This window comes from Myxine glutinosa, chromosome 1 (genome assembly GCF_964187855.1).
Source record: "Myxine glutinosa chromosome 1, kmMyxGlut1.1, whole genome shotgun sequence".
NCBI classification, from domain to species: Eukaryota; Metazoa; Chordata; class Myxini; order Myxiniformes; family Myxinidae; genus Myxine; species Myxine glutinosa.
The window spans coordinates 5,985,436-6,009,676 of record NC_136261.1 but is presented as its reverse complement, the minus strand read 5'-3'; the positions used below and the strand labels follow the sequence as shown (position 1 = coordinate 6,009,676).

General features: G+C 54.3%; 2 protein-coding genes across 13 annotated transcripts in view; one reads left to right on the top strand and one right to left on the bottom strand.

Moving 5' to 3' along the window:
• The window catches only part of LOC137416241 (DNA-directed RNA polymerases I, II, and III subunit RPABC3), an 890,838-nt gene that overhangs the window by 45,661 nt on the left and 820,936 nt on the right, over nt 1-24,241 (top strand). The window lies entirely within an intron of this gene.
• Nucleotides 1-24,241, bottom strand: part of LOC137420997 (uncharacterized) — a 129,303-nt gene that overhangs the window by 103,941 nt on the left and 1,121 nt on the right. The gene's annotated exons all lie outside the window — the stretch shown is intronic.

The window sequence follows — 24,241 nt, the reverse complement described above, 5'->3', positions numbered from 1 at the left end:
TTTTTCATAATTTCCAATTGATTATGGAGTTCTTTTGTACAGTGATGATTTTTGATGATTCCCAATTCATTATGGAGTTCTTTTATACAGTGATGATTTTTTCATGATTCTCAATTGATTATGCAGTTCTTTTGTACAGTGATGATTTTTTTTCTAATTCCCAATTGATTATGGAGTTCTTTTATACAGTGATTATTTTTTCATAATTCCCAATTGATTATGCAGTTCTTTTGTAAAGTGATGATTTTTGTTAATTCCCAATTGATTATGGAGTTCTTTTGTGCAGTGACGATTTTTTCATAATTCCCAATTGATTATGGAGTTCTTTTATAGTGATTATTTTTTCATAATTCCCAATTGATTATGGAGTTCTTTGTATAGTGATGATTTTTTCATAATTCCCAATTGATTATGGAGTTCTTTTATAGTGATTATTTTTTCATAATTCCCAATTGATTATGGAGTTCTTTTGTGCAGTGATGATTTTTGATGATTCCCAATTAATTATGGAGTTCTTTTGTACAGTCATGATTTTTGTTAATTCCCAAATGATTTATGGAGTTCTTTTGTAAAGTGATGATTTTTGTTAATTCCCAATTGATTTATGGAGTTCTTTTGTACAGTGATGATTTTGGAAGATTCCCCATTAATTATGGAGTTCTTTTGTACAGTGATGATTTTTTCATGATTCCTAATTGATTATGGAGTTATTTTGTACAGTGATGATTTTTTCATGATTCCCAATTGATTATGGAGTTCTTTTGTACAGTGATGATTTTTTCATGATTCTCAATTGATTTTGCAGTTATTTTGTACAGTAATGATTTTTGACGATTCCCAATTCATTATGGAGTTCTTTTGTACAGTGATGATTTTTTCATTATTCCCAATATTGATTATGGAGTTCTTTTGTATAGTGATGATTTTTTCATGATTCCCAATTGATTTTGCAGTTATTTTGTACAGTGATGATTTTTGACGATTCCCAATTCATTATGGAGTTCTTTTGTACAGTGATGATTTTTTCATGATTCCCAATTGATTATTGAGTTCTTTTATACAATGATGATTTTTTCATGATTCCTAATTGATTTATGGAGTTCTTTTGTGCAGTGATGATTTTTTCATGATTCCCAATTGATTTTGTAGTTATTTTGTACAGTGATGATTTTTGACGATTCCCAATTCATTATGGAGTTCTTTTGTACAGTGATGATTTTTGAAGATTCCCAATTGATTATGGAGTTCTTTTGTACAGTGATGATTTTTTCATGATTCCCAATTGATTATGCAGTTCTTTTGTACAGTGATGATTTTTTTTATAATTCCCAATTGATTATGGAGTTCTTTTATACAGTGATTATTTTTTCATAATTCCCAATTGATTATGGAGTTATTTTATACAGTGATTATTTTTTCATAATTCCCAATTGATTATGGAGTTCTTTTGTACAGTGATGATTTTTGATGATTCCCAATTAATTATGGAGTTCTTTTATACAGTGATGATTTTTTCATGATTCCCAATTGATTATGCAGTTCTTTTGTGCAGTGATGATTTTTTTTCTCATTCCCAATTGATTATGGAGTTCTTTTATACAGTGATTATTTTTTCATAATTTCCAATTGATTATGGAGTTCTTTTGTGCAGTGATGATTTTTGATGATTCCCAATTCATTATGGAGTTCTTTTATACAGTGATGATTTTTTCATGATTCTCAATTGATTATGCAGTTCTTTTGTACAGTGATGATTTTTTTTCTCATTCCCAATTGATTATGGAGTTCTTTTATACAGTGATGATTTTTTCATGATTCTCAATTGATTATGCAGTTCTTTTGTACAGTGATGATTTTTTTTCTCATTCCCAATTGATTATGGAGTTCTTTTATACAGTGATTATTTTTTCATAATTTCCAATTGATTATGGAGTTCTTTTGTACAGTGATGATTTTTGATGATTCCCAATTCATTATGGAGTTCTTTTATACAGTGATGATTTTTTCATGATTCTCAATTGATTATGCAGTTCTTTTGTACAGTGATGATTTTTTTTCTAATTCCCAATTGATTATGGAGTTCTTTTATACAGTGATTATTTTTTCATAATTCCCAATTGATTATGCAGTTCTTTTGTAAAGTGATGATTTTTGTTAATTCCCAATTGATTATGGAGTTCTTTTGTGCAGTGACGATTTTTTCATAATTCCCAATTGATTATGGAGTTCTTTTATAGTGATTATTTTTTCATAATTCCCAATTGATTATGGAGTTCTTTGTATAGTGATGATTTTTTCATAATTCCCAATTGATTATGGAGTTCTTTGTATAGTGATGATTTTTTCATAATTCCCAATTGATTATGGAGTTCTTTTGTGCAGTGATGATTTTTGATGATTCCCAATTAATTATGGAGTTCTTTTGTACAGTCATGATTTTTGTTAATTCCCAAATGATTTATGGAGTTCTTTTGTAAAGTGATGATTTTTGTTAATTCCCAATTGATTTATGGAGTTCTTTTGTGCAGTGATGATATTTGAAGATTCCCATTTGATTATGGAGTTCTTTTGTACAGTGATGATTTTTGAAGATTCCCATTTGATTATGGAGTTCTTTTGTGCAGTGATGATTTTTGTTAATTCCCAATTGATTTATGGAGTTCTTTTGTACAGTGATGATTTTTGGAGATTCCCATTTGATTATATCGAGTTGTTTTGTACAGTGATGATTTTTGAAGATTCCCATTTGATTATTTTGTTTTGTACAGTGATGATTTTTTCATGATTCCCAATTGATTATGGAGTTATTTTGTACAGTGATGGTTTTTGACGATTCCCAATTCATTATGCAGTAGATTGCCCGGAATAGACATTTTCATTGCTTTGTGCATTGTGCTGCGCTTGTCAAAAATCGAGTGGAAGATTGCAAAATATGGGAATCTGCTCAAGATGGAACAAGATAGATTTTCTTTGACAATCGCTGTAATTGGAAGAAATTTAAAGTTGACAAGATAGGAACCTCGCTGATGGTCTCTTTTCGCCCATACCCTCATCCCATCATCCCCCTCCAGCCGGTCCAAGTCACGTGCAGTCTTTTCATGACTTTATTCTCTCGTGGGTGGAACTGAATCCGCAGGTCTGTTGTCTCATGGCCGTCCCTCCAGTCCTTCAAGGGTGCTGCACATCATCACCTCGCACTCTTCTACTCTCGCTGTACCCTTCCCACCCTCTCCACCTCTCACGGGCTGTGGGAGAGGGTACTCAACACAGTATGGCATCCCGCTTAGCTTGCCAAGCTCGCTGCCTGGGGCAAAGAAGGCCACCTTCACGTCTGGCTTCCTGATTTCCGCCGTTCAGCAGTTAACGTGTTGCTATCAATGGAACTCTCTCGTTACCTCTTCCAGTGGAGACTGGAGTTCCCCAAAGCAGTGTTGTGGCCCAATCGTGTTCCTAACCAATGTATACACAAAGAATTAAGTTAAGCACCCCCCCCCGTTTTTTTACAACCTCGCACATTACAAGTTTGTTGTCGTCAAAACAGTGTAATATACCCATGTTATTGCTATATTTTCTGGAGAAGTGATATTATGGTCACATAAAAACATAACAATCATGCCGTTTTCAATATTTTATTCTGAATAATTTAAGGTGAAATTTTTTGGGAATTTTAGGCATATTTTCACCTCAATTTAAGTATGGAGCTATAGGTCCATCACGGACAGTGTGGATGACGTTTATGTTTTCTAACGTACAGTCATTGTTCTGAGAAGACCTCTAGCGATCTTTGCGTCAATAACGTGTGTAGGACCCACGTGATCGGATCACTGACTCAACCCTACGTCTCATAGACCCTGTAAGCCGTCGTATGCGTTGCTGTGGCAGGTTGTTCCATTCCCGATGTAATGCACGTTCCAATTCATCCAGATTGGCTATTGGAGGGACCATCTTCGCAATTTGTCGTCCCAACATGTCCCGAACGTGCATTACATCGGGAATGGAACAACCTGCCACAGCAACGCATACGACGGCTTACAGGGTCTATGAGACGTAGGGTTGAGTCAGTGATCCGATCACGTGGGTCCTACACACGTTATTGACGCAAAGATCGCTAGAGGTCTTCTCAGAACAATGACTGTACGTTAGAAAACATAAACGTCATCCACACTGTCCGTGATGGACCTATAGCTCCATACTTAAATTGAGGTGAAAATATGCCTAAAATTCCCAAAAAATTTCACCTTAAATTATTCAGAATAAAATATTGAAAACGGCATGATTGTTATGTTTTTATGTGACCATAATATCACTTCTCCAGAAAATATAGCAATAACATGGGTATATTACACTGTTTTGACGACAACAAACTTGTAATGTGCGAGGTTGTAAAAAAACGGGGGGGGTGCTTAACTTAATTCTTTGTGTATACATGATGACCCTTCCAATACTCTGGAAAACCCTCTTTACCATTTTGCAGAACACTCCACATTGTGCCCCACAGTACCCCCATACCTCTGCTCAGCAGACAGCAGCTGCGTCTCTCTCTGCTAATCCAGAAATGATTACACATTGGTCTGATAAATGGATCATGTCCTTCAATCCTGGAAAATCTCAGTCTCACCCTATCACTCTGGGAGGATCGTCAAATGAACCCACTAAGCTTTTCCCAAGGTCATCCACTGGAAGAGGTTCATTCTCTTGAACTTCTAGTACCTATCATTACACATAACCTCGCCTGGGCCAACCACATAGTAAAACTCACCTCCAAAGGTAGCCATAGACAGGGCATCCTCTGTCAATCCAAATCTTTCCTTGGGAAAATCAGAGCTACTTCCAGTCTACAAGGCCTTTGACCACAACTCGATGAGTACTGTTCTCTCTTTCGGGTTGGCGCTCCAGAATCATATATGTCTCTCCTGGATTCTGTAGAATCTAAAGCTTTGGGCATTAATGGTATGTCCGGAGATGAGGCCGAAGCACCAGACCTGTTGTTCTCACATTGTAGGGAGGTCTTTATCATTGGAATCTCCTGCGATGAAGCTAACTCCGAGGACCTTTCGCTCACTCACCGCAGGCAGGTTGGTGGTCTTTCCGTCTTCTACCGACTCCTCTCTGGCCTTGCCCCCCCCAGCCCTCTCTGGGCTCTGTCCCCCAAATATTCCTACAGGTCGCACAAGATCTGCCTGCAACCCTCTTATGGTTAAACTGCCAAAATCAAGACTCTCTGCTCACCTTCACTCTTTCATTCCTCTTTTTTCCCACCTCTGGAATAAACTCCCTCACTCTCTTCAATCCCACTCCTCCCTCCAGGTGTTTAAAACAGCTGTTCGTCACAACCTCTTATCTTCCCCCATCCAAAACCTTAATCTTTTCTAACCCCATTAATACACCCCAAATCCACCTCTTTCAATCTCCAACTTCATTCCTGAAATTCCTAGTAATGTCCATTTTTTTTTTAATACCGTGTACCCCTCCTCCTCACTCACCCACTCACCCACTCCCCCCGCCCTAGCCCTCTCCCTTCCACAGATCTACCGATGTACCTGTTCTCTACTGTTGTTGTGCTTGTGTGCTTCCCTCTCTCTCTCTCCCTCTTGTCTCCCGCTCCCTTTGTTGTATGTTTTATGTGTCCGTGCATGTTTTTTTGTGTTCAATGTGTTAGCTCTTACATGAGCCTCGACTTTGCATACAAAAAAGGTCAGTGATCTCTCTGCTATTTAACAATTTCTCCTCCAATCTTTATCCCTCCATTGTCTCCACAACCTGGTGCCCCCAGGTCCTCCAGGACACATGCATGCATTTTCCTCAAAAATAATCCTGGTTACACTCCCAAAATCTTGGCTTACTGCACACTTCCACCTTCCACCATTTCGTTTGTGGACCTGCATTTCAGAGGTGGATGAATCATACCTTTCTTTTGAGGGCTTCAAGCTGTTACCACCTCACATCATTTGACACTATCCCTACATTGCTATCCATGATTTTACAATCCACATTAACCTTACGTAACCCGATCATCTTACTTCCACGTTATTTGGTTTCCTCCCCTCCTTTCCTCTACTCTACTCTACTCTACTGTTCATTCGTTTCCTTGCTTGATGCTACAACCTGTGGCTCCAAAGCTCCTCCCCACTATCACACTGCTGCCTTAAAGCCCCACCCTCTCCACCTTGCTCTTTCATGAGCCTAGGTTTTGTACACAAAAATAACAGAAGTAATGACTAAATCCATTGTGAAAAGAAATGTCAGATAATGTTCGCATGGACAGTGGATATGTTGTACAGTACAGGCGAAATGTTAGACAGCAGCAAGCAGGGACAGTGAAGATGGTGGAAAGTGGAGATGACGAATATTATGAGCAGGGACAATGGGGATGTTCGACAATGGGGAGGGGAGGGTTCTACAACAGGGGTGGTGATGGGGGTTCCATGGCGAGGGCTGTGGTTGAGGGAGGGGCGGTCAACAGCAGGGGTGAGCGTGGTTTAACAGCAGAAGCTTCCACTGAGGAAGCAGGGGTTTGACAGTGGGGTGGGAGTCAACGGCTGTTAACAGTGGGGCTGGTGAGGATAAACGAAGGGAGTGCGGTGGATGGCAGGGGAGGGGTGTTCGACATCCAGAACAGGTGGGGTTTGAGGGCAGAAGATGGGGGTCGACAACGGAGGCAGGGATTCGAGAATTGGAGTGTGAGGTTCCAGTTCAAGGGCTGGGAATTTTGACATCGAGGGCGATGGAAGTACGAGGGTGGGGGGGTCAACAACGGGAGGCATGGGATTTTGATGGTGGTGGCAAGGGTGGTCGACCGCCAGGGTGATGTTGGGAGACGGTATTTTATTTTTATTTTTTTGGTAGACAAGATCGAGGCTCGTGTAAGAGCTAACATTAATCACAAAATAAAAAACCGGACACAAAACATACAATAAAGGGAGCGGGAGACAAGATGGGGAGAGAGAGGGAAGCACACAAGTCCAACGGCAGATAGTCCAGGAGCCAGAATCTGCTCAAAATGGTTTCGTGCAACACCCACTACACAGTTGATTTGTCACTTCCAGGTGATTGGGGAACATCTATAGAACAAATCCAGCCCTGATGTACAGTTGAATTGTGGCAGCAACAATAAATGGCAGCCACTTTTCTCTGAGGGGGGTGGTGTCCGAGGCGTAAATCTGAGATTCACCCTCAGATTCATCTTTCTTGAAAAGATCATAAAGATATATCATATTACAACCATAACCGCATTTGAACAACAAAGATGATATTGCATAATTACAGTCGAAAAGCAAAAACTACATATTTCAGCGATTTTGTGTGTTTTGGGTATAATACAAGGTATAATAAGAATTATTTTTTTAATCATACTTGAACAGCATAACGAAAATCCCCTCATACTTCCCACTATCCTTTTAATTATAATGTTGAAGAATCCCTATTGGAAGAGATGAAAAAACAAAAATACAAAAAAAAATCGTCAATTTCGAGCTTTACGCTAACCCCTTAATAGAAAAGTGGCTGCCATTTATTGTTGCTGCCACAATTTAACTGTACATCAGGGCTGGATTTGTTCTACAGATGTATCCCAAGCACCCTGAAATGACAAACCAACTGTGTAGTGGGTGTTGCACGAAACTCATTTTCTAGGCCTCTCTTGAAAACTGGCTCCTGGACTAAGAGAACAGGGACATCGGGAGATCTGTGGGAGGGAGAGGGCTTGGGGGGGAAGAGGCATGGGAAGGGTGGGAGAGGGGGGAGAGCTATAAAACACATGGACACAGCTAGAACTTCCAGGAAAGAAGTCGGTATTTCCAAAAAGTGGATCTGGGGTGAATTAACGGGGTTAGACAAAGATCAAGGTTTTGGATGGGGGAAGATAAGAGATGGTGGTGAACAGCTGTTTTAAAGACCTGGAGGAAGGAGTGGGATTGAAGAGAGTGAGGGAGTTTGTTCCAGAGGCGGGGGAAAAGAGGAATGAAGGAGTGAAGGTGAGCAGAGAGTCTTGATTTTGGCAGTTTAACCATAAGAGGGTTGCTGGCAGATCTTGTGCGACCTGTAGGAATATTTGGGGGACGGAGCACAGAGAGAGCTGGGGGAGCAAGGCAGGAGAGGTGTCGGTAGAAGACAGAAAGACCACCAACCTGCCTATGGTGAGTGAGTGAAAGGCCCTCAGAATCAGCTTCATCGCGGGAGATTCCAATGATTCTGAAAGCTTTGGTTTCAACAGCGTGAAGACGAGCTAGGTGTGAGGCAGGAGCACCGGCCCAGAGGGGAGAGCAGTATTCCATTGAGCTGCGGATGAAAGCCTTGTATGTGGTGAGGAGCTCAGGTGTGCCAAGGAAGGACTTCGCACGACGGAGGATGACAGCCAGGATGGTGGTAGAGGAGTGGCGGTCAACGGCTGTGGTTGAGCGGGTTCAACAGCAGGCCGTCGTCCCTTGTCGGCACCCCCCGTCGTCCCTTGTTGGCGCAGCTTGTTGTCCATTCTCGGTGCCCGCTCCGCCCATTCCCGGCACCCCCTCCGCCTCTTCCCGGCACCCCCTCCGCCTCTTCCCGGCACCCCCTCCGCCTCTTCCCGGCACCCCCTCCGTCTCTTCCCGGCACCCCCTCCGCCCCGGGCAAAGAAAAGTGGCTGCCATATATTGTTGATGGAGTGCGCGTCGGCCACGACGGGGGGGGCGCAGTGAAGGGACGATGGAGTGCGCCGACAAGGGACGATGGGGGGCGCCGACAAGGGACGACGGGGGGCGCCGAGAAGGGACGACGGAGTGCGCCGACGAGGGACGACGGGGGGCGCCGAGAAGGGACGACGGAATGCGCCGACGAGGGATGACGTGGGCACCGAGAAGGGACGACGGAGTGCGCCGACGAGGGACGATGGGGGGGTGCCGACAAGGGACGACGGAGTGCACCGAGAAGGGACGACAGAGTGCGCCGAGAAGGGACGACGGAGTGCGCCGACAAGGGACGACGGAGTGCGCCGACAAAGGACGACGGAGTGCGCCGACGAGGGACGACGGGGAGCGCCTAGAAGAGACAACGGAGCACGCCAACAAGGGCCGACGGAGTGCGACGACGGGGGGCGCCGAGAAGGGACGACGGAGTGAGCTGACAAGGGACAACAGGGGGTTCCGAGAAGGGATGACGGTGGTTCCGAGAAGGGAAGGCGGGAAGCGCCGAGAAGGAATGACGGGGGGTGCCGGGAAATGATGACGGGGTGCTCCAAGAAGGGACAACGGGGACGCCGAGAATGGACGGCGGGAGGTGTCGAGAAGGGATCGCGGGGATGGGGCGCTGAGAAGGGACAACGGGGGCGCTAAGAAGGGAGGACGGGGGCGCCGAGAAAGGATGGCGGGCAGGGGCGCTGAGAAGGGATGGCAGGAGGCGTCGAGAAGGGATGGCGGGGAGGGGGCGCTGAGAAGGGACTACGGGAGAGCGGAGAAGGGACAGCGGGGGGTTCCAAGAAGGGACAACGGGGGGTGCCAAGAAGGGGCGAGGAGGGTGCCAAGAAGGGACGACGGGGGGCTCCGAGAAGGGACGACGGGGGGTGCCAAGAAGGGACGACGGGGGGTGCCAAGAAGGGACGACGGGGGGTGCCAAGAAGGGACGACGGGGGGTGCCAAGGGGGGACGACGGGGGGTGCCAAGGGGGGACGACGGGGGGTGCCAAGGGGGGACGACGGGGGGTGCCAAGAAGGGACGACGGGGGGTGCCAAGAAGGGACGACGGGGGGTGCCAAGAAGGGACGACGGGGGGTGCCAAGAAGGGACGACGGGGGGTGCCAAGAAGGGACGACGGGGGGTGCCAAGAAGGGACGACGGGGAGTGCCAAGAAGGGACGACGGGGGGTGCCAAGAAGGGACGACGGGGGGTGCCAAGAAGGGACGACGGGGGGTGCCAAGAAGGGACGACGGGGGGTGCCAAGAAGGGACGACGGGGGGTGCCAAGAAGGGACGACGGGGGGTGCCAAGAAGGGACGACGGGGGGTGCCAAGAAGGGACGACGGGGGGTGCCAAGAAGGGACGACGGGGTGGTGCCAAGAAGGGCCGACGGGGGGTGCCAAGAAGGGCCGACGGAGGGCACCAAGGGACGACGGGGGGTGCCAAGAAGGGATGGCGGGGGTTCCGAGAAGGGCCGACGGGGGTTCGGAGAAGGGCCGATGGGGGGCGCCGAGAAGGGACGGCGGGAGTCGTCGAGAAGGGATGGTAGCGGTGCCGGGAAATGACGATGGCGTGCTCCAACAAGGGACGACAGGGGACGCCGAGAAGGGACGACGGGGGCGCCGACAAGGGACGACGGAGTGCGCCGACAAGGGACGACGGAGTGTGCCGACGAGGGATGATGGAGTGCGCCGACGAGGGACGACAGGGGGCACCGAGAAGGGCCGACGGGGGTTCCGAGAAGGGCCGATAGGGGGCGCCGAGAAGGGACGGCGGGAGTCGTCGAGAAGGGATGGTAGCGGTGCCGGGAAATGACGATGGCATGCTCCAACAAGGGACGACAGGGGACGCCGAGAAGGGACGACGGGGGCGCCGACAAGGGATGACGGAGTGCGCCGACAAGGGACGACGGAGTGCACCGACGAGGGATGACGGAGTGCGCCGACGAGGGACGACAGGGGGCACCGAGAAGGGACGACGGGGATTCCGAGAAGGGCCGACGGGGGGCGCCGAGAAGGGACGGCGGGAGTCGTCGAGAAAGGAAGGCGGGAGGGGCCAAAAGGGATGGCAGGCGGTGCCGAGAAGGTACGATGGGAAGCCCCAAGAAGTGGCGACAGGGGTTGGGAGGGGTGAGAAGGGACACCGGTGGAGGAGAAGGGACAGTGGGGCGTGGCGAAAAGGGACGATGGGGGGCGCCGACAAGGGACGACGAGGGGCGCCGACAAGGGACGACGGTGGGCGCCGACAAGGGACGCCGACAAGGGACGACGGGGGCGCCGAGAAGAGACGACGGAGCGCGCTGACAAGGGACGACGGAGTGCGCCGACAATGGACGACGGAGGGCGCCGAGAAGGGACGACGGGGGGGTTCCGAGAAGGGACGACAGGGGTTCCGAGAAGGGCCGACGGGGGGCGCCGAGAAGGGACGGCGGGAGTCGTCGAGAAAGGAAGGTGGGAGGGGCCGAGAAGGGATGGCAGGCAGTGCCGAGAAGGTACGATGGGAAGCCCCAAGAAGTGACGACGGGGGTTGGGGGGGGTGAGAAGGGACGGCGGGATTCGTCGAGAAAGGAAGGCAGGGGGTTCCGGGAAGGGACGACGGGGGTGGGAGGGTGCCAAGAAGGGACGAGGTGGGGCGCCGAGAAGGGACGACGGAGTGCGCCGACGAGGGACGACGGAGTGCGCCGACGAGGGACGACGGAGTGCGCCGACGAGGGACGACGGAGTGCGCCGACAAGGGACGACGGAGTGCGCCGACAAGGGACGACGGAGTGCGCCGACAAGGGACGACGGAGTGCGCCGACAAGGGACGACGGAGTGCGCCGACAAGGGACGACGGAGTGCGCCGACAAGGGACGACGGAGTGCGCCGACAAGGGACGACGGAGTGCGCCGACAAGGGACGACGGAGTGCGCCGACAAGGGACGACGGAGTGCGCGACAAGGGACGACGGAGTGCGCCGACAAGGGACGACGGAGTGCGCCGACAAGGGACGACGGAGTGCGCCGACAAGGGACGACGGAGTGCGCCGACAATGGACGACGGAGGGCGCCGACAAGGGACGACGGGGGGTTCCGAGAAGGGACGACGGGGACGCCGAGAAGGGACGGCGGGAGGCGTTGAGAAGGGATGGCGGCGAGGGGCGCTGAGAAGGGACTACGGGGGCGCTAAGAAGGGACAACGGGGCGCCGAGAAGGGATGGCGGGGGGGGGGCGCTGAGAAGGGACTACGGGGGTGCTGAGAAGGGACGGCGGGAGGCGTCAAGAAGGGATGGCGGGGAGAGGGCGCTGAGAAGGGACTACGGGGGGGGGCGCCGAGAAGGGACGAGGGGGGGTGCCAAGAAGGGACGAGGGGGGGTGCCAAGAAGGGACGAGGGGGGGTGCCAAGAAGGGACGAGGGGGGGTGCCAAGAAGGGACGAGGGGGGGTGCCAAGAAGGGACGAGGGGGGGGTGCCAAGAAGGGACGAGGGGGGGTGCCAAGAAGGGACGAGGGGGGGTGCCAAGAAGGGACGAGGGGGGGTGCCAAGAAGGGACGAGGGGGGGTGCCAAGAAGGGACGAGGGGGGGTGCCAAGAGGGAACGAGGGGGGGTGCCAAGAAGGGACGAGGGGGGGTGCCAAGAAGGGACGAGGGGGGGGTGCCAAGAAGGGACGAGGAGGGGTGCCAAGAAGGGACGAGGAGGGGTGCCAAGAAGGGACATGGGGGGGTGCCAAGAAGGGACGAGGGGGGGTGCCAAGAAGGGACGAGGGGGGTGCCAAGAAGGGACGAGGGGGGGTGCCAAGAAGGGACGAGGAGGGGTGCCAGGAAGGGACGAAGGGGGGGTGCCAGGAAGGGACGAGGAGGGGTGCCAGGAAGGGACGAGGGGGGGTGCCAGGAAGGGACGAGGGGGGGTGCCAGGAAGGGACGAGGGGGGGGTGCCAGGAAGGGACGAGGGGGGGTGCCAGGAAGGGACGAGGGGGGGTGCCAGGAAGGGACGAGGGGGGGTGCCAAGAAGGGACGAGGGGGGGTGCCAAGAAGGGACGAGGGGGGGTGCCAAGAAGGGACGAGGGGGGGTGCCAAGAAGGGACGAGGAGGAGTGCCAAGAAGGGACGAGGGGGGGTGCCAAGAAGGGACGAGGGGGGGTGCCAAGAAGGGACGAGGGGGGGTGCCAAGAAGGGACGAGGGGGGGGTGCCAAGAAGGGACGAGGGGGGGTGCCAAGAAGGGACGAGGGGGGGGTGCCAAGAAGGGACGAGGGGGGGTGCCAAGAAGGGACGAGGGGGGGTGCCAATAAGGGACGAGGGGGGGTGCCAAGAAGGGACGAGGGGGGGTGCCAAGAAGGGACGAGGGGGGGGTGCCAAGAAGGGACGAGGGGGGGTGCCAAGAAGGGACGAGGGGGGGTGCCAAGAAGGGACGAGCGGGGGTGCCAAGAAGGGACGAGGGGGGGTGCCAAGAAGGGACGAGGGGGGTGCCAAGAAGGGACGAGGGGGGGTGCCAAGAAGGGACGAGGGGGGTGCCAAGAAGGGACGAGGGGGGTGCCAAGAAGGGACGAGGGGGGTGCCAAGAAGGGACGAGGGGGGTGCCAAGAAGGGACGAGGGGGGTGCCAAGAAGGGACGAGGGGGGTGCCAAGAAGGGACGAGGGGGGGTGCCAAGAAGGGACGAGGGGGGTGCCAAGAAGGGACGAGGGGGGGTGCCAAGAAGGGACGAGGGGGGGTGCCAAGAAGGGACGAGGGGGGGTGCCAAGAAGGGACGAGGGGGGGTGCCAAGAAGGGACGAGGGGGGGTGCCAAGAAGGGACGAGGGGGGGTGCCAAGAAGGGACGAGGGGGGGTGCCAAGAAGGGACGAGGGGGGGTGCCAAGAAGGGACGAGGGGGTGTGCCAAGAAGGGACGAGGGGGTGTGCCAAGAAGGGACGAGGGGGGGTGCCAAGAAGGGACGAGGGGGGGTGCCAAGAAGGGACGAGGGGGGGTGCCAAGAAGGGACGAGGGGGGGTGCCAAGAAGGGACGAGGGGGGGTGCCAAGAAGGGACGAGGGGGGGTGCCAAGAAGGGACGAGGGGGGTGCCAAGAAGGGACGAGGGGGGTGCCAAGAAGGGACGAGGGGGGGTGCCAAGAAGGGACAAGGGGGGGTGCCAAGAAGGGACGAGGGGGGGGTGCCAAGAAGGGACGAGGGGGGGGCAAGAAGGGACGAGGGGGGGTGCCAAGAAGGGACGAGGGGGGGTGCCAAGAAGGGACGAGCGGGGGTGCCAAGGGGGGACAACGGGGGGCGCCAAGGGACGACGGGGTGTTCCGAGAAGGGACGACGGGGGGCTCCGAGAAGGGACGACGGGGGGCTCCGAGAAGGGACGACGGGGGGCGCCGAGAAGGGACGACGGGGGGCGCCGAGAAGGGACGACGGGGGGTGCCGAGAAGGGCCGACAGGGGGTTCCGAGAAGGGCCGACGGGAACACCGAGAAGGGATGACGGGGGCACCGAGAAGGGACGAAGGGGAGCGCCGAGAAGGGACGACGGGGGGTGCCGAGAAGGGACGAGGGGGGGTGCTGAGAAGGGACGACGGGGGGCGCCGAGAAGGGCCGACGGGGGGGTTCCGAGAAGAGCCGACGGGAACACCGAGAAGGGACGACGGGGGCACCGAGAAGGGACGAAGGGGAGCGCTGAGAAGGGACGACGGAGTGCGCCGACAAGGGACAACGGAGTGCGCCGACAAGGGACGACGGAGTGCGCCGACAACGACGACGGGGGGCGCCGAGAAGGGACGACGGAGTGCGCCGACGAGGGATGATGGGGGGCGCCGAGAAGGGACGACGGAATGCGCCAACGAGGGACGACGGGGCGCGCCGATAAGGGACGACGGAGTGCGCCGACAAGGGACGACGGGGGGCGCCGACAAGGGACAACGGGGGGGGGGCCGACAAGGGACAACGGGGGGGCGCCGACAAGGGACAACGAGGAGTTCCGAGAAGGGACGACGGGGGTTCCGAGAAGGGACAACGGGGGGTTCCGAGAAGGGACGACGGGGGTTCCGAGAAGGGACGGTAGGCGGTGCCGAGAAGGTACGATGGGAAGCGCCAAGAAGTGATGATGGGGTGGGGGGAAAAAAGGGAGGATGGGGGGGGGGGATAGGGATGACAGGGGGTGCCGAGAAGGGACGAAGAGAGGCGCTGAGAAGGGACGGCGGGGGGGGAGGGGGGGTGAGAAGGGACGATGGGGGGCGCTGAGAAGGTACGACAGGGGAAGCCGAGAAGGGTCAATGGGGGGTGCAGAGAAGGGAAGGCGGGAAGCGCCGAGAAGGGATGACGGGGGGGGGGGGGTGCCGGGAAATGACGACGGGGTGCTCCAGGAAGGGACAACGGGGACGCCGAAGACGGCGGGAGGCGTCGAGAAGGGATGGCGGGGAGGGGCGCTGAGAAGGGAGGGCAGGAGGCGTCGAGAAGGGATGGCGGGGAGGGGGCGCTGAGAAGGGACTACGGGGGCGCTGAGAAGGGACTACGGGGGCGCTGAGAAGGGACTACGGGGGCGCTGAGAAGGGACTACGGGGGCGCTGAGAAGGGACGACGGGGGCGCTGAGAAGGGACGACGGGGGCGCTGAGAAGGGACGACGGGGGGTTACAAGAAGCGACAACAGGGGGTGCCAAGAAGGGATAACGGGGGGTTCCGAGAAGGGACAACGGGGGGTGCCAAGAAGGGATGACGAGGGGTACCAAGAAGGGCCGACGGGGGCTCCGAGAAGGGCCGACGTTGGCTCCGAGAAGGGCCGACGAGGGGCGCCGAGAAGGGACAGCGGGAGGCGTCGAGAAGGGATGGCGGGGGCGCTGAGAAGGGACTACGGGGGCGCTGAGAAGGGACGACGGGGGCGCCGAGAAGGGACTACGGGGGCGCTGAGAAGGGACTACGGGGGCGCTGAGAAGGGACGACGGGGGCGCCGAGAAGGGACGACGGCCGCGCTGAGAAGGGTCGACGGGGGGCGTCAAGAAGGGAAGACAGGAGGCGTCGAGAAGGGAAGACGGGAGGCGTCGAGAAGGGATCGCGGGAGGCATCAAGAAGGGATGGCGGGAGGAGTCGAGAAGGAAAGACGGGGAGCGCCGAGAAGGGATGACGGGGGGTGCCGAGAAGAAGTGGCGGTGACACTGAGAAGGAGCGGCGGGGGGCCGCTTGGGTGTCGAGAAGGGGCCGCGGGGGCAGTGATGAGGGGCAATGGGGGTAGCGAGAACAGGCCACAGGGGAGGCGATAACGGGCTGTGGGGCCAGAGAGAAGGAACCGCAGGGGTGGCGAGAAGGAACCGCAGGGGCGGCGAGAAGGAACCGCAGGGGCGGCGAGAAGGAACCGCAGGGGCGGCGAGAAGGAACCGCAGGGGCGGCGAGAAGGAACCGCAGGGGCGGCGAGAAGGAACCGCAGGGGCGGCGAGAAGGAACCGCAGGGGCGGCGAGAAGGAACCGCAGGGGTGGCGAGAAGGAACCGCAGGGGCGGCGAGAAGGAACCGCAGGGGCGGCGAGAAGGAACCGCAGGGGTGGCGAAAAGGGGCCGCGGAGGCGGCGATAAGGGGTCATGGCGGCGGCGAGAAGGGGTTGCGGGGGGTGGCGAGAAGGGGTCACGGTGGCGGCGAGAAGGGGTCGCGGTGGCGGCGAGAAGGGGTCGCGGGGGCGGCGAGAAGGGGTCGCGGGGGCGGCGAGAAGGGGTCGCGGGGGCGGCGAGAAGGGGTCGCGGGGAAGGCGAGAAGGGGTCGCGGGGGCGGAGAGAAGGTGTCATGGGGAAGGCGAGAAGGGGTCGTGGGGGCGGCGAGAAGGGGCCGCGGGGGCGGAGAGAAGGTGTCATGGGGAAGGCGAGAAGGGGTCGCAGGGTGGCGAGAAGGGGTCGCGGGGGGTGGCGAGAAGGGGTCACGGGGGTGGCGAGGGGTCGTGGGAGCGGAGAGAAGGGGTCGGGGGGGGCGGAGAGAAGGGGTCACGGGGGTGGTGAGAAGGGGTCATGGGGGACGGCGAGAAGGGGTCGCGGGGGCGGCGACAAGAGGTCGCGGGGGTGGCGAGAAGGGGTCACGGTGGCGGCGAGAATGGGTCACGGTGGCGGCTAGAAGGGGTCGTGGGGGCGGCGAGAAGGGGTCGCAGGGGCGACGAGAAGGTGTCACGGGGACGGCGAGAAGGGGTCGCGGGGGGTGGCGAGAAGGGGTCGCGGGGGGTGGCGAGAAGGGGTCGAGGGGGGTGGCGAGACGGGGTCACGGGGACGGAGAGAAGGGGTCATGGGGGCGGCGAGAAGGGGTCGCGGGGGTGGCAAGAAGGGGTCGCTGGGGCAGCGAGAAGGGGTCGCGGGGGCAGCGAGAAGAGGATACGGCGGTGGCGAGAAGGGTCAGCTAGAAGGGGACACAGAAGTGGCAGGATTGAGATTGAGCGACAGGATTGAGGGAGAGGATTGAGGCGGGACAGGATTGAGAGAGGCACTGGATTGAGATAAGGACAGGATTGAGAGGGACAGGATTGAGAGAGAGGCAGGATTGAGAGAGAGGCAGGATTGAGAGAGGGACATGATTGAGAGAGGGACATGATTGATAGAGAAACATGAATGAGAGAGGGACATGAATGAGAGAGGGACATGAATGAGAGGGACATGAATGAGAGAGGGACATGAATGAGAGAGGGACATGAATGAGAGAGGGACAAGATTGGGAGGGATAGGATTGAGAGAGGGACAGGATTGAGAGAGGGACAGGATTGAGAGGCATAGGATTGAGAGGGACAGGAATGAGAGAGGGACAGGAATGAGAGAGGGACAGGAATGAGAGAGGGACAGGAATGAGAGAGGGACAGGAATGAGAGAGGGACAGGAATGAGAGAGGGACAGGATTAAGAGTGGGACAGGATTAAGAGGGACGGGATTGATTGAGAGGAACAGGATTGAGAGGGATAGGATTGAGAGAGGAACAGGATTGAGAGAGGGACAGGATTGAGGAGGACAGGATTGAGGAGGCCAGGATTGAGGGGGACAGGATTGAGAGGGACAGGAATGAGAGAGGAACATGATTGAGAGGGATAGGATTGAGAGGGGACAGGAATGAGAGAGGGACAGGAATGAGAGAGGGACAGGAATGAGAGAGGGACAGGAATGAGAGAGGGACAGGATTGAGAGAGGGACAGGATTGAGAGGGACAGGAATGAGAGCAACAGGAATGAGAGAGAGACAGGATTGAGAGAGGGACAGGATTGAGAGGGACAGGATTGAGAGAGGGACAGGATTGAGAGAGGGACAGGATTGAGAGAGGGACAGGATTGAGAGAGGGACAGGATTGAGAAAGGGACAGGATTGAGAGAGAGGACAGGAATGAGGTGGGACAGGATTGAGAGAGGACAGGAATGAGGTGGGACAGGATTGAGAGGACAGGAATGAGGTGGGACAGGATTGAGAGAGGGACAGGATTGAGAGAGGGACAGGATTGAGAGAGGGACAGGATTGAGAGAGGGACAGGATTGAGAGAGCCCCAGGATTGAGAGAGGGACAGGATTGAGAGAGGGACAGGATTGAGAGAGGGACAGGATTGAGAGAGGGACAGGATTGAGAGAGGACAGGAATGAGAGAGGACAGGAATGAGGTGGGACAGGATTGAGAGAGGACAGGAATGAGGTGGGACAGGATTGAGAGGACAGGAATGAGGTGGGACAGGATTGAGAAAGGGACAGGATTGAGAGAGAGACAGGAATGAGGTGGGACAGGATTGAGAGATGGACAGGACTGAGAGAGGGACAGGACTGAGAGAGGGACAGGACTGAGAGAGGAGCATCGGTGAGAAATGACAATGGTGAGAAATGACAATGGTGAGAAATGACAGTGGAGAGAAATGACAGTGGAGAGAAAGGAGTAATGAGTGGACACAGCAGAGATAATGTACAGGATTGAGAGAGGGACATCGGTGAGAAATGACAGTGGTGAGAAATGACAGTGGAGAGAAATGACAGTGGAGAGAAATGACAGTGGAGAGAAATGACAGTGGAGAGAAATGACAGTGGAGAGAAATGACAGTGGAGAGAAATGACAGTGGAGAGAAATGACAGTGGAGAGAAATGACAGTGGAGAGAAATGACAGTGGAGAGAAATGACAGTGGAGAGAAATGACAGTGGAGAGAAATGACAGTGGAGAGAAATGACAGTGGAGAGAAATGACAGTGGAGAGAAATGACAGTGGAGAGAAATGACAGTGGAGAGAAATGACAGTGGAGAGAAATGACAGTGGAGAGAAATGACAGTGGAGAGAAATGACAGTGGAGAGAAATGACAGTGGAGATAAATGACAGTGGAGAGAAATGACAGTGGAGAGAAATGACAGTGGAGAGAAATGACAGTGGAGAGAAATGACAGTGGTGAGGAATGACAGTGGTGAGGAATGACAGTGGTGAGGAATGACAGTGGTGAGGAATGACAGTGGTGAGAAAGGAGTAATGAGTGGAAACAGCAGAGATAATGTACAGGATTGAGAGAGGGACATCGGTGAGATATGACAATGGTGAGAAATGACAGTGGTGAGAAAGGAGTAATGAGTGGAAACAGCAGAGATAATGGACAGGATTGAGAGAGGGACATCGGTGAGAAATGACAGTGGTGAGAAAGGAGTAATGAGTGGAAACAGCAGAGATAATGGACAGGATTGAGAGAGGGACATCGGTGAGAAATGACAGTGGAGAGAAATGACAGTGGAGAGAAATGACAGTGGAGAGAAATGACAGTGGAGAGAAATGACAGTGGAGAGAAATGACAGTGGAGAGAAAGGAGTAATGAGTGGACACAGCAGAGATAATGTACAGGATTGAGAGAGGGACATCGGTGAGAAATGACAGTGGTGAGAAATGACAGTGGAGAGAAATGACAGTGGAGAGAAATGACAGTGGAGAGAAATGACAGTGGAGAGAAATGACAGTGGAGAGAAATGACAGTGGAGAGAAATGACAGTGGAGAGAAATGACAGTGGTGAGGAATGACAGTGGTGAGGAATGACAGTGGTGAGGAATGACAGTGGTGAGGAATGACAGTGGTGAGGAATGACAGTGGTGAGAAAGGAGTAATGAGTGGAAACAGTGAGAGATAATGTACAGGATTGAGAGAGGGAAAGGATTAAGAGAGGGACAGGACTGAGAGAGGAACAGGACTGAGAGAGGGACAGGACTGAGAGAGGGACATCGGTGAGAAATGACAGTGGTGAGAAATGACAGGGGTGAGAAAGGACTAATGAGTGGAAACAGCAGACCTAATGGACAGGATTGAGAGAGGGACAGGATTAAGAGAGGGACAGGACTGAGAGAGGCACAGGACTGAGAGGCACAGGACTGAGAGAGGGACATCGGTGAGAAATGACAATGGTGAGAAATGACAATGGTGAGAAATGACAGTGGTGAGAAATGACAGTGGTGAGAAATGACAGTGGTGAGAAATGACACTGGTGAGAAATGACACTGGTGAGAAATGACACTGGTGAGAAATGACACTGGTGAGAAATGACACTGGTGAGAAATGACACTGGTGAGAAATGACACTGGTGAGAAATGACACTGGTGAGAAATGACACTGGTGAGAAATGACAGTGGTGAGAAATGACAGTGGTGAGAAATGACAGTGGTGAGAAATGACACTGGTGAGAAATGACACTGGTGAGAAATGACACTGGTGAGAAATGACACTGGTGAGAAATGACACTGGTGAGAAATGACACTGGTGAGAAATGACACTGGTGAGAAATGACACTGGTGAGAAATGACACTGGTGAGAAATGACACTGGTGAGAAATGACACTGGTGAGAAATGACACTGGTGAGAAATGACACTGGTGAGAAATGACACTGGTGAGAAATGACACTGGTGAGAAATGACACTGGTGAGAAATGACACTGGTGAGAAATGACACTGGTGAGAAATGACAGTGGTGAGAAATGACAGTGGTGAGAAATGACAGTGGTGAGAAATGACAGTGGTGAGAAATGACAGTGGTGAGAAAGGAGTAATGAGTGGAAACAGCAGAGCTAATGGACAGGATTGAGAGAGGGACATCGGTGAGAAATGACAGTGGTGAGAAATGACAGTGGTGAGAAATGACAGTGGTGAGAAATGACAGTGGTGAGAAATGACAATGGTGAGAAATGACAGTGGTGAGAAATGACACTGGTGAGAAATGACAGTGGTGAGAAATGACAGTGGTGAGAAATGACAGTGGTGAGAAATGACAGTGGTGAGAAATGACAGTGGTGAGAAATGACAGTGGTGAGAAATGACAGTGGTGAGAAATGACAGTGGTGAGAAATGACAGTGGTGAGAAATGACAGTGGTGAGAAATGACAGTGGTGAGAAATGACAGTGGTGAGAAATGACAGTGGTGAGAAATGACAGTGGTGAGAAATGACAATTGTGAGAAATGACAATGGTGAGAAATGACAGTGGTGAGAAATGACAGTGGTGAGAAAGGAGTAATGAGTGGAAACAGCAGAGATAATGTACAGGATCGAAAGAGGGAAAGGATTAAGAGAGGGACAGGACTGAGAGAGGACCAGGACTGAGAGAGGGACATCGGTGAGAAATGACAATGGTGAGAAATGACAGTGGTGAGAAATGACAGGGGTGAGAAAGGAGTAATGAGTGGAAACAGCAGAGCTAATGGACAGGATTGAGAGAGGGACAGGCCTGAGAGAGGACCAGGACTGAGAGAGGGACCGGACTGAGAGAGGGACCGGACTGAGAGAGGGACCGGACTGAGAGGGGGACAGGCCTGAGAGAGGGATAGGACTAAGAGGAGAACAGGACTGAGAGGGGAACAGGACTGAGAGAGGGACAGGACTGAGAGGGCCAGGACTGAGAGGAGGCCAGGACTGAGAGGAGGACAGGACTGAGAGAGGCACAAGACTGAGAGGAACAGGCCTGACAGAGGGACAGGCCTGAGAGAGGACCAGGACTGAGAGAGGGACCAGACTGAGAGAGAGGGACCGGACTGAGAGAGAGAGACCGGACTGAGAGAGAGAGACACAGGCCTGAGAGAGGGACAGGCCTGACAGAGGGACAGGACTGAGAGAGGGATAGGACTGAGAGAGGGATAGGACTGAGAGAGGGACAGGACTGAGAGAGGGACAGGACTGAGAGGGGGACAGGACTGAGAGGGGGACAGGACTGAGAGGGGGACAGGACTGAGAGAGGAACAGGACTGAGAGAGGGACAGGACTGAGAGAGGAACAGGACTGAGAGAGGGACAGGACTGAGAGAGGGACAGGACTGAGAGAGGGATAGGACTGAGAGAGGGACAGGACTGAGAGAGGGACAGGACTGAGAGAGGGACAGGACTGAGAGGGGGACAGGACTGAGAGAGGAACAGGACTGAGAGAGGGACAGGACTGAGAGGGGGACAGGACTGAGAGGGGGACAGGACTGAGAGGGGGACAGGACTGAGAGGGGGACAGGACTGAGAGGCGGACAGGACTGAGAGGCGGACAGGACTGAGAGGGGGACAGGACTGAGAGGGGGACAGGACTGAGAGGGGGACAGGACTGAGAGGGGGACAGGACTGAGAGGGGGACAGGACTGAGAGGGGGACAGGACTGAGAGGGGGCCAGGACTGAGAGAGGGACAGGACTGAGAGGTGGACAGGACTGAGGGAGGGATAGGACTGAGAGGGGAACACTGACTGAGAGGGGGACAGAACTGATAGGAGGGCAGGACTGAGAGGGGGGCAGGACTGAGAGGACAGGACAGGACTGAGAGGGGGACAGGACTGAGAGGGGGACAGGACTGAGAGGGGGACAGGACTGAGAGGGGGACAGGACTGAGAGGGGGACAGGACTGAGAGGGGGACAGGACTGAGAGGGGGACAGGACTGAGAGGGGGACAGGACTGAGAGAGGCACAAGACTGAGAGAGGCACAGGACTGAGAGAGGCACAGGACTGAGAGGGACACTGGACTGAGAGGGACACTGGACTGAGAGGGACACTGGACTGAGAGGGACACTGGACTGAGAGGGGACAGGACTGAGAGGAGGACAGGACTGAGAGGGGGACAGGACTGAGAGGGGGACAGGACTGAGAGGGGGACAGGACTGAGAGGGGGACAGGACTGAGAGGGGGACAGGACTGAGAGAGGCACAGGACTGAGAGAGGCACAGGACTGAGAGGGACACTGGACTGAGAGGGACACTGGACTGAGAGGGACACTGGACTGAGAGGGACACTGGACTGAGAGGGGACAGGACTGAGAGGAGGACAGGACTGAGAGGGGGACAGGACTGAGAGGGGGACAGGACTGAGAGGGGGACAGGACTGAGAGGGGGACAGGACTGAGTGAGAGGAGGACAGGACTGAGTGAGAGGAGGACAGGACTGAGTGAGAGGAGGACAGGACTGAGTGAGAGGAGGACAGGACTGAGTGAGAAGAGGACAGGACTGAGTGAGAAGAGGACAGGACTGAGTGAGAGGAGGACAGGACTGAGTGAGAGGAGGACAGGACTGAGTGAGAGGAGGACAGGACTGAGTGAGAGGAGGACAGGACTGAGTGAGAGGAGGACAGGACTGAGTGAGAGGAGGACAGGACTGAGTGAGAGGAGGACAGGACTGAGTGAGAGGAGGACAGGACTGAGTGAGAGGCGGACAGGACTGAGTGAGAGGAGGACAGGACTGAGTGAGAGGAGGACAGGACTGAGTGAGAGGAGGACAGGACTGAGTGAGAGGAGGACAGGACTGAGTGAGAGGAGGACAGGACTGAGTGAGAGGAGGACAGGACTGAGTGAGAGGAGGACAGGACTGAGTGAGAGGAGGACAGGACTGAGTGAGAGGAGGACAGGACTGAATGAGAGGAGGACAGGACTGAGTGAGAGGAGGACAGGACTGAGTGAGAGGAGGACAGGACTGAGTGAGAGGAGGACAGGACTGAGTGAGAGGACAGGACTGAGTGAGAGGAGGACAGGACTGAGTGAGAGGAGGACAGGACTGAGTGAGAGGATGACAGGACTGAGTGAGAGGAGGACAGGACTGAGTGAGAGGAGGACAGGACTGAGTGAGAGGAGGACAGGACTGAGTGAGAGGAGGACAGGACTGAGTGAGAGGAGGACAGGACTGAGTGAGAGGAGGGCAGGACTGAGTGAGAGGAGGACAGGACTGAGTGAGAGGAGGACAGGACTGAGTGAGAGGACAGGACTGAGTGAGAGGAGGACAGGACTGAGTGAGAGGAGGACAGGACTGAGTGAGAGGAGGACAGGACTGAGTGAGAGGAGGACAGGACTGAGTGAGAGGAGGACAGGACTGAGTGAGAGGAGGACAGGACTGAGTGAGAGGAGGACAGGACTGAGTGAGAGGACAGGACTGAGTGAGAGGAGGACAGGACTGAGTGAGAGGAGGACAGGACTGAGTGAGAGGAGGACAGGACTGAGTGAGAGGGGGACAAGACCGAGTGAGAGGGGGACAGGACCGAGTGAGAGGGGGACAGGACCGAGTGAGAGGGGGACAGGACCGAGTGAGAGGGGGACAGGACCGAGTGAGAGGGGGACAGGACCGAGTGAGAGGGGGACAGGACCGAGTGAGAGGGGGACAGGACCGAGTGAGAGGGGGACAGGACCGAGTGAGAGGGGGACAGGACCGAGTGAGAGGGGGACAGGACCGAGTGAGAGGGGGACAGGACCGAGTGAGAGGG